Source organism: Canis lupus, chromosome 20 (assembly GCF_003254725.2).
Source record: "Canis lupus dingo isolate Sandy chromosome 20, ASM325472v2, whole genome shotgun sequence".
In the NCBI taxonomy this organism is placed as follows: Eukaryota; Metazoa; Chordata; class Mammalia; order Carnivora; family Canidae; genus Canis; species Canis lupus.
The window spans coordinates 13,962,767-13,977,942 of NC_064262.1; the positions used below are offsets into that span (position 1 = coordinate 13,962,767).

General features: G+C 38.2%; 1 long non-coding RNA gene across 1 annotated transcript in view; it reads left to right on the plus strand.

Moving 5' to 3' along the window:
- The window catches only part of LOC112662724 (uncharacterized), a 99,728-nt gene that overhangs the window by 27,361 nt on the left and 57,191 nt on the right, over window positions 1–15,176 (plus strand). The window lies entirely within an intron of this gene.

Consider the following 15,176-nt stretch of genomic DNA (forward strand, 5'->3'; position numbering starts at 1 on the left):
AAAGATAGAAAGAAAACAAGAGCTTTTCGTTGAGAGAGAGAAATTTTTGTGTAGTCCAAGAACATTTAATAGAAAAAGAGACTTGATCTGGGTTTTAAAAACTAGGAAGAATGGAGCTGCCAGTTGAAGCTTATTTCCCTTATTACTGTAGTGTCATAAGTAATGGTAAGGTGCAGTGGTATTTTCCTTTGCAAATGTGTTTCATATAATACTTGAGGCTTCACATCAAGCCCACTGACTGATAAAAGAGGCCTTGAGAGTGTTCTTCAAATAGGTAACTCCTTATCTGGAACAGGTTAAGATTAGGAAGCTGGGGTGAAAGGTTTGCTTCATTTCTGTCCAAGCTTATGAGTCTGTGGCCAGTCTGACCCCTATGCCATTCACACAGTTGCCTCTCCTAAGGGATGGTATATAATGTCCTCTCAGGCAGAGCAGTGGCCAAGTGTGGGGCTGTAGCAGGAAGCTGGGGAACAAGGAAGAAGGCCCTCATGATGGAGAATACCTAATCAGATTTCACATCTCCCTGCGAATACCCAGTCAGGCACAAATATGGCTTTACTACTATATAAAATAATGAATCATAAAGAAAAATGTGCTCAATTTTTTTTCCAAATTAAATTTTCATTGATGCCCATGGCTTCTGAAGAATAAAGTACAACTAAGACATGTATTTTGTGAAGGCTTAAAATAAAATTTCAACTGAGCAAAAAAATAATAATAAAAAATGCAAGTTTAATGTCTAACAAGACATACTGTAGGTAATTAAACTCAACTTTATCAGCTCCAGCATTCATTAATGGATTCTAAGCCTGAGGAGCTATGAAGTTCTTTAGGAGGCAATCAATAATCCATTACAATTGTGACACAAACTCTGAACCTAATTACCAGCAACAGAATAGTTGTGGCCCATTTAATAAGATAGGAGTAGAATTTGAGGTGAGCAAAAGTAAGTGGGGGTTAATCTACATTGGCTTGGATTTCACCAAACCTATACCTTAATTTTTCCTTTATAATGCCATCTAGGAAAAATACTAATTAGCACTGTTCATTAGACCTTCCTGTTCTTTCTAACTTTGAACTCCAGGTTTGTTCTTTCTGAAAACTTTGCTGTTCAAGTGCTTTGAAGAGTGTGGATCATCTAATTTTATGGAATTTTACAAGATTTCCATTGAACATTTCTCATTTTCAGCAGCCTTGTGAAGTGCCTTCACCATTCTTTCTTTTAATGCTCTTTAATTTACTCTGATGGAACCCCACTCCCCCACAGGCATTTTCACTTGGATCTTTGCATGTCATTGTCATGAACATTCTCTATTAAATCTTTTATGTGCCTTCTCTGCCAGAACAAATTTGAAAGAACCAAATTTTGTACATGCTACCACCCTATGTTACTGATGTTACCTACTTTCTTACTTTCTGTTCCTCAGAGCAAACCCTGAGACAGGACTTGATATGAGCAGTTTATGGTATAAAGATAACCCAGGAGGGATTGGGGAAATAAAACATAAAAGGAAGGCAGACAATAAAGAAGGATATTCATCAAGCCTAATTTACTATGGCCACTGGAGTTTAATCCTGTTGGGGAAATTCTGGAGGCCAGAGAAGAATACATATCCCAGAGTTTTGCTACCCAGCAGGCCAAAGAACTGGGTAATTATACACCAACTATGGTCAGACATTGGCAGAAGACTATTCCATGTGTGCATTAATTTCCTAGTATGTCACTTAGATGGTAGAGTGCTCAAGAGGTGGAGAATGCCTCAAAGTTGGGACTTGGAAGTCAGTATAGACTGACATAGCAAGGCCAAGCAATGTGAAAAAGCTACCCAAAGTTTCTACTTCTTTAACCACTGGTGATCTTCTGCCCACATGCCCCTAAGAACAATTGACCCTTGAACAATGTGGTAGTTATGGATGCTGACTCTTTATACAGTTGAAAATCTGTGTTTAATTTTTGACTGCCCCAAAACTTAACTACCAATTGCATGTTTACCAGAAGTCTACAGGATAGCATGAATAGTTGATTAATATATATGTTGTACATAATATGTATTTCATGCTATATTCTTAGAACAAAGGAAGATAGAGAAAAGAAAATGTTGTTAAAATCACAAAGAAGAGAAAATACATTTACAGTACTGTACTGTATTTATGGAAAACAATCCACATATAAGTGCATTTATACACTTCAAACCCTTATTGTTCTAGGGTCAACTGTACTTGAGGTCTGTAGGGCCTTGACCAGAATCTTACATTCCTACCAATGTTTGTTGTCCTGGTAGACATTTTAGATTTACAGTGGATATTAGTAACCAGAGAAATGAGTTTGGGAGATAGCTATAGAAAAAGAAGGGGAGGGGATCCTGGGTGGCTCAGTGGGTTAGTGCCTGCCTTTGGCCCAGGGTGTGATCCTGGAGTCCCGGGATTGAGTCCCACATCAGGCTTCCTGCATGGAGCCTGCTTTTCCCTCTGCCTGTCTCTCTGCCTCTCTCTCTCCGTGTCTCTCATGAGACAAATATTAATAAATATTAAAAAATAAATAAATAAATAAAATATTTTAAAAAAAGAAAAAAGGGGAACAGTCTTGGCAGGAGAGGAAGTTAAATGTCTTAAGACAAAAAGAGGAAGGGAGAAGGAGCTTAATGACTGTCCCTCACAATTTTACAGACACTTAACCACCAGAGATAGAAAGAAATCACACAAGAAAATTATTCATCAACTTCTGGTAGTTTCCAAAGGGTCCAAATCAAGTAATAGCTAAAGATCAAACTGTGGGTAAACAAGATTCTACGTGTGTGTATGCCTGCACATGTGTATGTGAGCCAGGGGGTATGCAATATATGTGCATAGGCTGAGAGATGGACTCAAAGGACTGCAAATCAGAGATAACTTGTTTTGTTTAGGGTTTGCGTTAGACTGAACACTCTAATGCAGTTCATAGTTCTCCAACCTTTCTTTTGTCTTAAAACACTATTGTGTATTTTCAAAACTATGACCTGTTTCTAAAGGCAAAATAATTGCAAGTAAGTAGCATTATTTTAATGAAGAAGTAGAAGGACTTCTTAAGAAATTCAGCTGGTTATCTTACCTAACCCATGAGGTTTTTCTTTGTGATTTTTCTCTTCAAGTGTGTTATTTTGGGGAGCAAAATCAGCATGTGTGAGGCTAAACTCCAGACTGAGTAAGAGTAAGGAAAATCAGACTTAGCTCTTCAGCATAAATTGTTCAGTTGTCTCTCTGTGGGACTGTTCGGGTGTCTGTCAGTGCTTATCGTGGCAAACCCTGTAATTATGTGTGCTTACCTATGTAATCTAGATATGCACAAGTGTAGATTACATTGTGCATACGCATGCAAATGGAATCCCATGGAACACTTTCAAATCTGCAAGTTTCTTTTGTTTTGATTGAGTTTTCATTGAAAGCATTTTTTCCCATTCATTTTCTATTTCTCAAGGACCATTAGTATATCTTGAAATGATTTTCTGTGCAATAGTCCTGTGGATGCTAATTAGAAAATCATCAGCCTTTGTAGTCTTTTGGAATCTCTCAGGAAATTAACATAATTGGCTATTTCTTGCATTCTGAAGCTTCACACACTTGATGAAGGACACGTTCATCTTGCATTGATCTTTCCTCAATTCCACATTCCTGGGGTTCTTTTTTTCTACCTAATGGGTGTTCAATAAATCTTGGTTGAAATAAATGTATCTTCCAAATCTTTCAAAGTCAGTCCTTCAGTCTTTTTGCTCATTTAGTACTATGGAATATTTCAAAATAGTAAAACTGTTCACCAGTCCCTTTCAGCCACAATGACCTATGGGTCCCACTGCAGGCTCAGCTCACTCAATCCCTGTGATAGTGAGTAGTATGATTTTAGCCCAAGCCAAGGATAGGCTTTGGAATTAGACTTGTTGCTTTGAGTTTGGAATCTGTTTCACCTGAAAGTATAGGTCCACTAAGCCTTAGCATGCTCTTTCTGTGGCAGCCTAGGATGTGTGGCTATAGCTTTGCTTTGATTTCCTTCTCTAATCACTCCAGTTCTTTACTGGAACTGCAACTTGTTTAGGATCATAACTACACAGTCAGGCCTTGACACCTTGCTTAAATCATGCTCTCTTTCCTCCCAGGAGCTAAATCATACACACATAACTCATGACCACTGCCTGTAGTTCTCCTATGAATATGGTTTGCATCCAAAATGATTTTTCCACTGCACCCTTGACCAGAGGAATTTGATGTTGCTTAGACAAATGACATAGTATAGTGCTAATTAAATTTGATCACTTCAGTTTTCTATTTTCCTTAGTCATTCAAACATCTACCCATCCAATTTTTTATTCATTGATTCTCTTACCCTTCTGTGAGGACTAGTTGGCCCCAGGAACAATTTCAAAAGAGATTCTATGCTTTGGACCTGTACTTTGAATTGTCAACTACTCTACCAAGAGCCATTCCTATGCCTGGTCAGTCTCCTTCATCCTTTGATTTTCACCCATACCTAGCTTCCCTTTCTCATCAGCCCAGTTAAAGTAGTCCCTACTTGTCTTGTATCCAAGCCTACTCAAATTTAACAAAAACTCACCTTACTTTGGTCTTTACATACTCCTTTTACTCTCACCAAGCACATCCTATTGTTTCTTTATATGGCATTTGAGGTTAAGAATTGAGTTTTATATCCTGAAAGGAAGAATATAATGATATAAGTTAATTAATTGGGCATATTTATTGTGTACCTACTATATATCTGACAGGGTGGGATGCAGTGCACAAGGTAGGTAAGACTTCTACTCTCAGGAAGTTTATGACCTAGCAAGGGAAGCATTTAACTAAGACAATTGGTCCCTCATTATTTCCAGATTCTATATTTCCAAATTCATCTATTCACTAAAATATGTTTATAACCCCCCAGATCAATATAATATTTTCATGATCATTTGCAGACATGCAGAGGAGCAAAGAATTTGAGTTGCCCAACCCCCATGTTCCCAGCCAAGGTTAAGTAAGACTCAACCTTCTTGTTTCAGCTTATATACTGTAAAAAAGTATCCTTTTCAAGGTGGATTTAGTGCTATATATTTTTTGTACTTTTGTTAGTGAGTTTTCTGTTTAAAATGGCCCTAGGCTCAGTGCTAACATGCTGTTTAGTGTTTCAAACCACACGAAGGCTGTGAGGTGCCTTAACATATTAGATAAGCTTCCTTCCATCATGATTATGGTGCCATTGACCCTGATTTCAGTGCTAATGAATCAACAATATACACTAAATGAGGTATCTTTAAACAGACACACCATAAAACAAGGTTATGTATTGAGCAGTTGATGAAAATGTAATAACCAGAGATTTGCAGGAACCTAACCCTGTATTTCCCCTGGGAGCCACGCTTCAGTATTTGCTAATTTAGTGTTCATGGTGACTTTATAGAGCATAAGTGCTGTCAATGACCAGAATCGACTATAATTTAGTGAAAAATTCTTTAATTGTGCTATGATAGGTACTACAAATTAATGGCACTCCAAACTGTGAGAGTGCATAATAGTGACTTAACTTCATATGAATGGTTAGAAAAGACTTCCCTGAGGAAATGATATTTTAGCTGTGACATGAAAGAGATGTGGAGATTAGCTGAGCCAAGAGTGGGAGAAAGGGCACTTCAGATAAAGGCAACAGCGTGGGCATGGCCCTGATATAGGGAAGATTGTGATTTATTTGGGAAATACAATTGGCCACCGTAAGAGAATGATTGTGTGTATGGAGATGGGGGCAGTTCATACAGGACCTCATTAGCTAGGTTAAAGACTCAAATTTTACTTAACAGCAGTGAAAAGATGCTCACAGGTTTTAATGGGACGACTGATCTTTTTTTTCCATTATAGGGAGAATGGAGTAAAGATAGCCAAACTGGAAATGGAGTAACCATTGAAAGTCTCTTTCAGGTTTCCAGATAGAGGATGATGATGTTTGGACTAAGTTGTGACAGTGGATACAGAGAGAAGGAAATAGGAATTAGAAGAAAAAATGTAAACATTCAGTGATTGAAGAAATATAGAGGTTGAGGGTAAAGGTGGGTAGTCATAGTGAGAACATCTGGGTAGATGGTAATACCATTTATGAAAAGGGGAACTCTGGAAGAAGGACACAGAGAGAATTTTGTTCCAAAGATGGCTGCAAAAATATCTTCCATCGGCTTGCTTTTCTACTGTGTGACCTTACTATTCTTCCAGTAAAAGATAGGATTTATTTCCCCTCTCCTTGAGTCTGGGTTGGTCCCTTGACCTGCTGTGTCCTGATAGAACACAGTGAAAGGGAAGTGATGCTGTACACTTCTGAAACTTCATCTTCAAAGAACTGCAGTCTTTGACTCCATCTCTTAGAATACTCCTTCTTGGAATCCAATTGTCATCTGTAAGGTAGCACATGGAAAAGCTCATGGGGAGGCAAACCATACTGTGACTCAAAACCCCATCCAACTTCCCACCAGCAGCCAGCATCAGCCACCAGTCATGTGAGTTTTGGAACTTCCAGCCTTCTTAGCACCTTAGTCGCACCATATGGAGTAGAAAAACCATCCAAATAACCTACAGAATCATGAAAAAACATAATTTTCTGTTTTATTTATTTTTTTAAGTTTTATTTATTTATGAGAGAGAGAGAGAAAGAGAGAGAGAGAGGCAGAGACATAGGGAGAGAGAGAAGCAGGCTCCCTGCAGGAAGCCCGATGTGGGACTCGATCCTCCAAACTGGGATCACGCCCTGAGACAAAGGCAGACACTCAACCCCTGAGCCACCCAGGCATCCCTAATTTTCTGTTTTAAACCATTAAGTTTGGAGTGATTCATTATGTAGCAATAGATATGTAAAACAGAGATAAATAGGAACAAAGTTATGGACAAGTTCATAAATGCTCTGGAATATTATTTCAGGTGAAGATGTCTGTCAGGGAGTTGGTTATAAATTCAGAGCTAAGAAGTAAAATCTGGCTTGAGTTGCAAGCATATAGATGGTGGTTTTAGACATGGAAGTTGATAAACAAAAAACTGAGACTGTAGAGGGGGAGAAAAAGCAAGTTAGAATTAGGACCAAGCTTTGAAGAATTCAAACATTTAATGGTCATGTGTCAAGAGGTGCCTTCAGTGATGATTAAGAAGGAGCAAGCAGCCAGAAAGGCTTTCTTGGCATCACAGAAGCCAAGAGAATAGACTATTTTCTGGAAATTTCCAGAGAATTTACTTCTTATACTGCTGCTAATGTTTTTACTTTGAACATTTTAGGTATAATAGCTGACACTGTACCCTTAAGTGTGTGCAAGGCACTGTATTGGATTCTTCACAGTATTATGTCATCTTTAATATAACCATTATATTAACTATATTTATTTTTGGAACAATTAAGGCTTAAGGTTGAGAAAGGAAGTAGATAGGGTATAGATGAAATTAAATTAGCCATGAGTTGATATTTGTCCAGGCTGTGTGATGGGTAGAGTGAGTCATTATACTCTTCTCTCTACTCGTAGTTTGAAGTTTTTTATAATATAAAGTTTTAAAAAAAAAAGTGCCTCAGTGAGGCTCTGAGGGCTTCCCACTGAATAAAAGCACATGGGCTTTATAATAGCTATTTTGGTACTTAGAGCTTCATTTCTGGTGGGTTTTTTTCTCCAGTATTGGATGGCTAGAGGAACTAGATAAATAGCGCTGGACATAGGAGGAACTATTTATTAAGTAGTCTATAAAATCTGCAAAAAAATGAACCTCAAATTTCAATTTACTGAATAATCATTAAATGTGACATTCATCATCACTCTATAAGCTTAGTAGCATTTTTGAGATGACAATTAATTAGCTGGATGGTTTTATAAAACGCATGTTTCTTTTAATTGCTATGGCCCATTTTCCTTGTTTAATACAAAATTGGAAGCTCTTAAATGGATCAGAAATCTTTCTGGATTTGCAGTTGCATGGTTCCACAGACATTTTTCCCCTGGAGACATGGTAATTTTGCAACTTTTAAATATTCAACACAACTCTAATTATAAATAGTTCTCTTTCAAAAGCGATAGCCAGACTCTTGGCACAAACCACCTCTTGTTATATGAGTAAGGATGACAGCACAATGACTGATGATATGTGTTAGATTCCCTCATTTCTCTTAATTAGGATTTTCTCTGCATTATCATGCTTTGAAACTAATCAGCTTCTTCCTGACAATGGTTAATGTGATTGGGAATGGTTTTAACTTTGTATTTCATCTGGAGAAACAGCCCAGCCAGTCTGTCTGGTAGCTTGCATGAACAGAGGAAGAAACCTCCCCAACTCCTTCACTTTTTCTGTTCTACTTGGTCTAGTCAGGATGTAAAGAGTGAGAAGGGGAAAGGAGCATGTTTTGTGCTCTTAGAAGTGGAGGACTAGATGCAGAGGGAAGAAGGATGCAGCATTGAGATAGAAGGCAATGAGAAGGTTAGGGAAGGTCACCATATGGAGTCATAAATCAGCAGCTATCCAGGCAACAAAGCTGACCCTGGACATCTGGTTTGTGACTCACCAGTTATTTATTGAGCACCTGCTGTGAGCATAACCCTGCCTCGGCCACTGTGGGTGAATACAAAAGACTCTGGAGACCTCTTTTCTGCCTTCAATTCTAGTTGGAGGTGGGCCATCTACAATTCAGTAGCCTCCTTGAAGACAGAGGCTCAGTCTCTTTGGTTCACCTCTATGTCCCATTGCCTGGTATACTGTATAGCTCACAGTAGTTACCTTTGATAAATGATTTGCTAAGAAAAGGATGGATGGATGGATGGATGGATGGATGGATGGATGGATGGTTATTGGGCTACTAACAGAGTGCCAAAATAATCCACTTAAAAATTTTTTTTCAAAATAATCCACTTTAAACTAAATTTGTAAATGCTGATGGGGTGGTCACAGAATATAGGAATGATCCGAGCAAAATGACTTTCTACAAGACATCAAGTTTCTAGAAAACCTACCCGAGATCCACTCCTCCCTCCTCCCACATCCAAACATGGTATAAATTACTATGAAGACTGTTTGAACTGCTTAGGCCCCACTCATGGGACATTTGTGACAGCAGAATTCCTGGCACCCCGCTTTCAGATAGGAGAGATAGTGTCTGGCAGTTATAATAAGATGAGAGAGTCCCAGCTTCTCACAGGTTGCACAGACATTGATGGGTCTGCCACTTAGCAGTCCTGTGAGAGGACACCATGTCACTTGACCAGAGTTCCTGGTGAGCTCGATGCAGGATGCATGGATTTTATCATACCTTTTTTTGGAGTTTGTGTTGTGGCAAGTCCTGTGTCTTTCAAAGCATAAGAGGATAGTGTTCTGGAGGTCAGTCTTTACAGTGTCTTGGAAAAAGGAGCCTTCTACACATGCCTTTAGAGGGTGAAACAGCAGCTTTACTGTAATACTCTGGAAATTTCAAAAAAGAGACCAGGCTTATGCTTTGCCTTCAACCTATATATTGTTTACCATCAACAAAATAAGGACTTAAGGATTGTTTGGAAAGTGTAAATTTTGTTTCAAGATCCTTCTCTGGATTCAGCAAAATGCCTGACTTGAAACAAATATTTAGATAGTTCTGTGGTGTTGCTTTATCTAGAAGTTCATGTCATATTTGTCCTTCAAAGTAATGACATATAGAGAAAAATAATTCAGCTAGAGAATACTCTCCCACCACCCTCCCCACATAGTCTTGAGAATTTCTTTTCTCTTCTTCTAGTGAATATGTGAAGATTTTGCTAAGTGGAACATATTGATTAATTACTACCACATAGCTAAACCTCTGCTTAGGACATAATGTCATTGTTATGGACTGAATTGTGTCCCTCAAAATTAATTTGTTGAAGTCCTAATGGTCAATGTGACTATACTTGGAAATAAGTATAAATAAGATCATAGTGGTGAGAACTTAATTCAATAGAACTGGTGTCCTTCTAGAAAGAGGAAGAAATACCAGACATGCACATGCACAGAGAAAAGATCACTTGAAGACAAAGCGAGAAGGCAGCCATATGTATTCAATGGAGAAACATTTCACCACAAGCCAAACCTGATGGTACCTTGATCTTGGACTTTCAGCCTCCAAAACTGTGAAGAAATACACTTATGTTGTTTAAGCCTCCTAGTCTGTGGTATTCTGCTACAGCAGCCCTAGCAGACTAATATATTAATATAAAAGTAAATAAATAACACATAGCTTTTCTTGTCAATGAACTTAAGTTCATTTGAAGAGAAAAGACTAATGTGCATAAAGTAGAGAAGATACACCTCTATGCTGAAGAATGCTGGCAATAATATAATAAAAATAATAGACCTATTTTGATGGTCAACTTACTATGTGATCATTAACTTACTCTATGACCATGTCAACTTTATGTTACACCCTTGTCATGGGTTGAATTGTTCCCCCCCCATCCAAAGGTATGTTGAAGTCCTAACCCCAGTACCTCAGAATGTGACCTTATTTGGAAAGAGGGTCTTCAGAGGTAATCAAGTTAAAATGAAGTCATCAGAGAGGGCTCTAATAATCTATGATTAATATACTTATAAAAAGGGGAAATTTGGATATAGAGACAGAAATGCATAGAAAGGAGATGATGTGAAGACACATGGGAGAGGAGCCATGTAAGAGTGCTGCATCTATAGTCCAAGAAGACCAAGGATTGCTGCCACATGCCAGAAGCTAAAAGCAGCAAGGAAGACTTCTCTCCTAAAGCCAGCAGAGCAAGCATGATCCTGCTAACACATGAATTTCAGAGTTCTAGCTTCTAGAACTGTGAGACAGTAAATTGCTGCTTTTTTTTTTTTTTTTTGATATTTTGTTTTCGCAGCTCTCAGAAACCAATGCAGCCCTATTCTCAGAGCTAGATAAAGGGTGGTTTACCAGAGCAACTTCTCAGTCACTGAACCACAAGACATTCTAAACTGTCCCTGGAATGATCTAGAAATTATAGTGCCAGCCAACTCAGCTTTCCTCATATAGGGTGAAATGTTCCTGCTGAAGTAGTAAAGTGTCTCTACTGGAAAGAAAATAATAATCTAAAACATCACTTGCCATCACCCAACTAATGCTAGTGAGTATTTTTGTGATGCATTTTCTATAAAGTGACTTTCTATAGAGAAGATACTGTTATTATCTCATTTTATAGCTCAGGAAAGGAGGGTCAGAGCAATTGAATGATTTGCCTGACTTGTCCTTTTTCACACAGTTAGTAAATTGTAGAACTGAAGTTAGAACTAAGGTTTCCTAGAGCTGAGTACTCAAAGGTGAAAGGATTTGGATAAAGAAAAAGAATAGGAAGTACTTTTGAGTTAGAAGGCTACACACAGTTACTTCTACTGGAGGTATTTCTAGGCATCATAAAAGAAAGAGTGGAAGATGTGATTGGGGAATGAGGAGCCTAACATAATAGGATTAGGGTGGCAGGTAAAAGATCAAGGTGGCCCTTCACTTACATTTAAGGACAATTTTCCCCATCATTAGGAATTTCTACCTCTAAGAATAGAGAAAAAAAGATGAGCAGACAGTAGAACTTGACCTAAATCTGTTTAGCATGTGTGATATAATGATTTATAAGAAATATATGTTGTGGGGGAACCTGAGTGTCTCAGTCAGTTAAGCATCTGTCTTTGGCTCAGGTCATAATCTTGGGATCCTGGGGTCGAGTCCCACATCTCCCTGCTGGTCCCTCTCCCTCTACTGATCTCTGTACTTGTCCTCTCTCTCTCTCTCTCTCTCTCTCTCTCTCTCTGTCAAATCAATCAATCACCAATCTTTTAAAAAAAGAGAAAAATATATGTTGGTCATCTGAAGATATATTTGATTTTTAACCACAGTTTCTGAAAACGCCTCAGAATCATACAAGTGACATAGGTATCTTGTTATTACTGAAGGTTGCTTTTGGTCTCCACCCAAGAGAGGGGACTGATTGCCAGGAGGACCATCCATGTGATTAACAGGCCCAGACTTTCAGTCCCACAATCCTCCTGCCCTCAGCGGGGTGTAGAGAGGGTGGAGGTTCAATCAGCCAATAGCCAATGACTTACTCAATCATGACTATGTAATGAAGCCTCTGAAGAAACCCAAGAGGACAGCTGTGGGTTTTTTTGTTTTGTTTTGTTTTGTTTTGTTTTGTTTTTCAGGAGAGCTTACATGTAGGGAAACAGAATATTCCCATATGCCACTGAGCCTGGCTCCAAGCTCTAGTGGGACAGGAGCTCTTTTATTCAGGACCTCAAGCCACGTATCTTTTCATCTGCCTGTGTATTTGTATTCTTTCGCATAACCTTTAGTAAACTAATAAATGTAAGTGTACCTGAGTTCTGTGAGCAGCTTTAGTAAATTAATAAATCCTAAGGAGGTTATTTGAACCCCCAATCTGCAACCAGAAGTTAGAAGCCTGGGTCTAGTGACTGGCGTCTGATGTGGGGGAGGGACAATCTTGGACTGACCCCTTAACCTGTGGAATCTGATGGGACTTCTGGGTAGACAGTGTCAGAAATAAGTTGAACTGAGTTGAATTCTTGGACACTCTACTCGTATCTGAGAATTGCTTGTTTATATTTGTGGGAGCACCATGCACACACACAAATTGGAATTGGTCTCCGAGCACCACAAAAGCATACTCTGCCTAATATGAAATTATGTTTCTTCTTGTTGCTTTATCTTCTTATCTCTTGAGATTCTATGTGGTAGGGAAGACAATGTAGATCATTGATCATATCAATCACATAGAAAATCCATGTGTCCCTTCTGAGATTTACATAGGAGAATCTATGCAAATAATGAGCATTTTCTCTAGAGCTATTTTCTATTTTACAAATAAGTAGTAATAAGAACCATTATCTTTTAATTTTTAATTCCTTAAGCAATGTGCTATAGTAAATAATAATAATAATAATATAAAATAGTCAAACAAAATAATAACAGCAAACAATGCAGATGTTCCAATGGGAAGACCATTCTGCTTCACTGAAATTCTGAATTGTGGAGTAGTTAACAAGAAATGTAGCTTCATAGCATAAGTCTGCAGCTAAATATGGGCCAATAGAGTGTGGCCAAATTAAATGTAAGAATATGCTTAATAAGAGTATTTTGTTATAAATAAAGCAGGGTGAGGGTATAACATTGTGTAGAAAAAGTTCTCATTTGTGACTGGAAGATCTGGTTTTGATTCTGCTGCTTTGTGGCTCTGGGAGTCTCTTCACTTCCCAGTGCTCACTTTTCTCATCTATAAAATGAGATTTCATTATAAATCACAAGGTCATTTTGAGGTCTAAGTCTGGCCTTATCATGTGTAGGACTCAGGACTTCTCAAGTGCTTAATGGTTCTTCGAACTATCTCTGGACTTTGTTAATATGAGGGAGATTGTCTCCAAGCATTACCTTCTGACTTATAAAACCCTGTTTTGGTTCAATTACAACTACAAAAAATGCAAATCAATGATGTCTAAATGAGGAAGGTGTTACAGTTGAGCATATAAGCTGGACTGGGTGGTTACAATAACATGATCTTTCTCTAATCAGTAACTTCTTATGCTGTTTTGATAATTTATTCCTTGGTAAAAGATTATGTATCTTAGATTCTGAACCTAGGTATTTACAGTTGTATCAATATGTGAGCAATTGCCAATGATTATATTATTGCCTTGAATATAGAATACTTATTAAAGCCACTGCAATCTCCAATACGTGGATTTCACATATTATTTACATGGAATTTCTTTGGTGTATCGCTTAAATATAAAGCAGACAAATGATACAAATAATATTTTTTTTAAAGGAAAGTATAGTATTTCTCTCCCTTAATATTCACTGAGGAAGGAAGTTCTGTCCCCATACTTTTTCTCATTATTCTTCACCATGTAGGAGGAATAAATAATATGATTGATCAAATCTGGGTACATTCACTGTACCACATTTCTTAGGGGACAGGATGACTAAATTAAAAAGGCAGCACCAGACCATCTATTGCTTTGTCGTGTGCTGCATCCTGCTGCTGCTGATGTTTGGGGCAAGCTATTCTCTTCTTTTCACCAACTGAGTGCGAGAACACATGTCCTCTGCAGATCCAGCTATCCTCACATGGGTTGACGCCAAGATCCAGGTTTCTGAAGGAAATAAGAGTTATTCACTGAACTCAAAGCTACATTCTCCAAAGCCATTTACCATGCTGCCCCCTCATTTGAAGGTCATTGGGTGCTTGTCTGGCTATGTACTCGTAGCTAATGCATTGTGTCAGTTTCTTGCATTCATTGGTTAGGACCCTGGTGTAGAAGAGGGGTGAATCTTGGTCCTCTCCCAACTTTCAGTGTTGTGCATCAGTATTATAGACAAGAGCTTGCAAAATCCTGACTCTTCATCTGATTTGATCTGCCTCTTGAGACAACTTCTCTATCCCAGTTTTCAAGACATGTCTGTGTGTGTGTGTGCGCGTATGTGTATATATATGTATATATATATGAATATATTTTAAAGTAATCCCATTTTAACTAGCATAGCTGTTACTTTTATGTGTTATTATAAAACAGAGCCTCAGCTGTCAGCTTGCTGTTCTCTATCCATATGTTTTCATCTCGTCTTCTGACATTGCCTTTCCCAGGGCCTAGAGGAAGTAGAGGGAGTCCACAGCTCACCTGAAGGGCTGCCTCTGGGTCACAGTATAATTCTGAACAGCTCTGTCTCCCCACTTAGTGCTTCTCAATGCTGCTTTGCTTAGTCAGGAAGATGCACCCATGTCTGCATGGGAGCTTTTGGGCATGAAGCCTAGTTTTTAAACCTTGGTCTTACAACACAATGCTGAAATTGCTGTTGCTACCATCTTATTGTAGCAGATGGAAATATGGTGTTTTGAAATTTTCTATCTTCTAAGAGTGAAAACTATCATGTTCCTTTAGGCTTGTAAAAACCCCTCGCATTTGTAGAGTGCTTTATAGTTCACAGGATGTTTTTATGTTATTATCTCCACTGAAGCTTACAACATTAAATATTTACTCAATACCTGCTATCTATAGACCAATTAGAATGGTGACAAATCAGTCATTCAACAGGCATTGTTTGAGCACTGACTGTATGCTGGGCATTAGGGATTTGAAAGTGAGTTTATTGTTACTATGATTATTGTTATTTATTCCTTATTCGCTACTTTATTTATTTATTA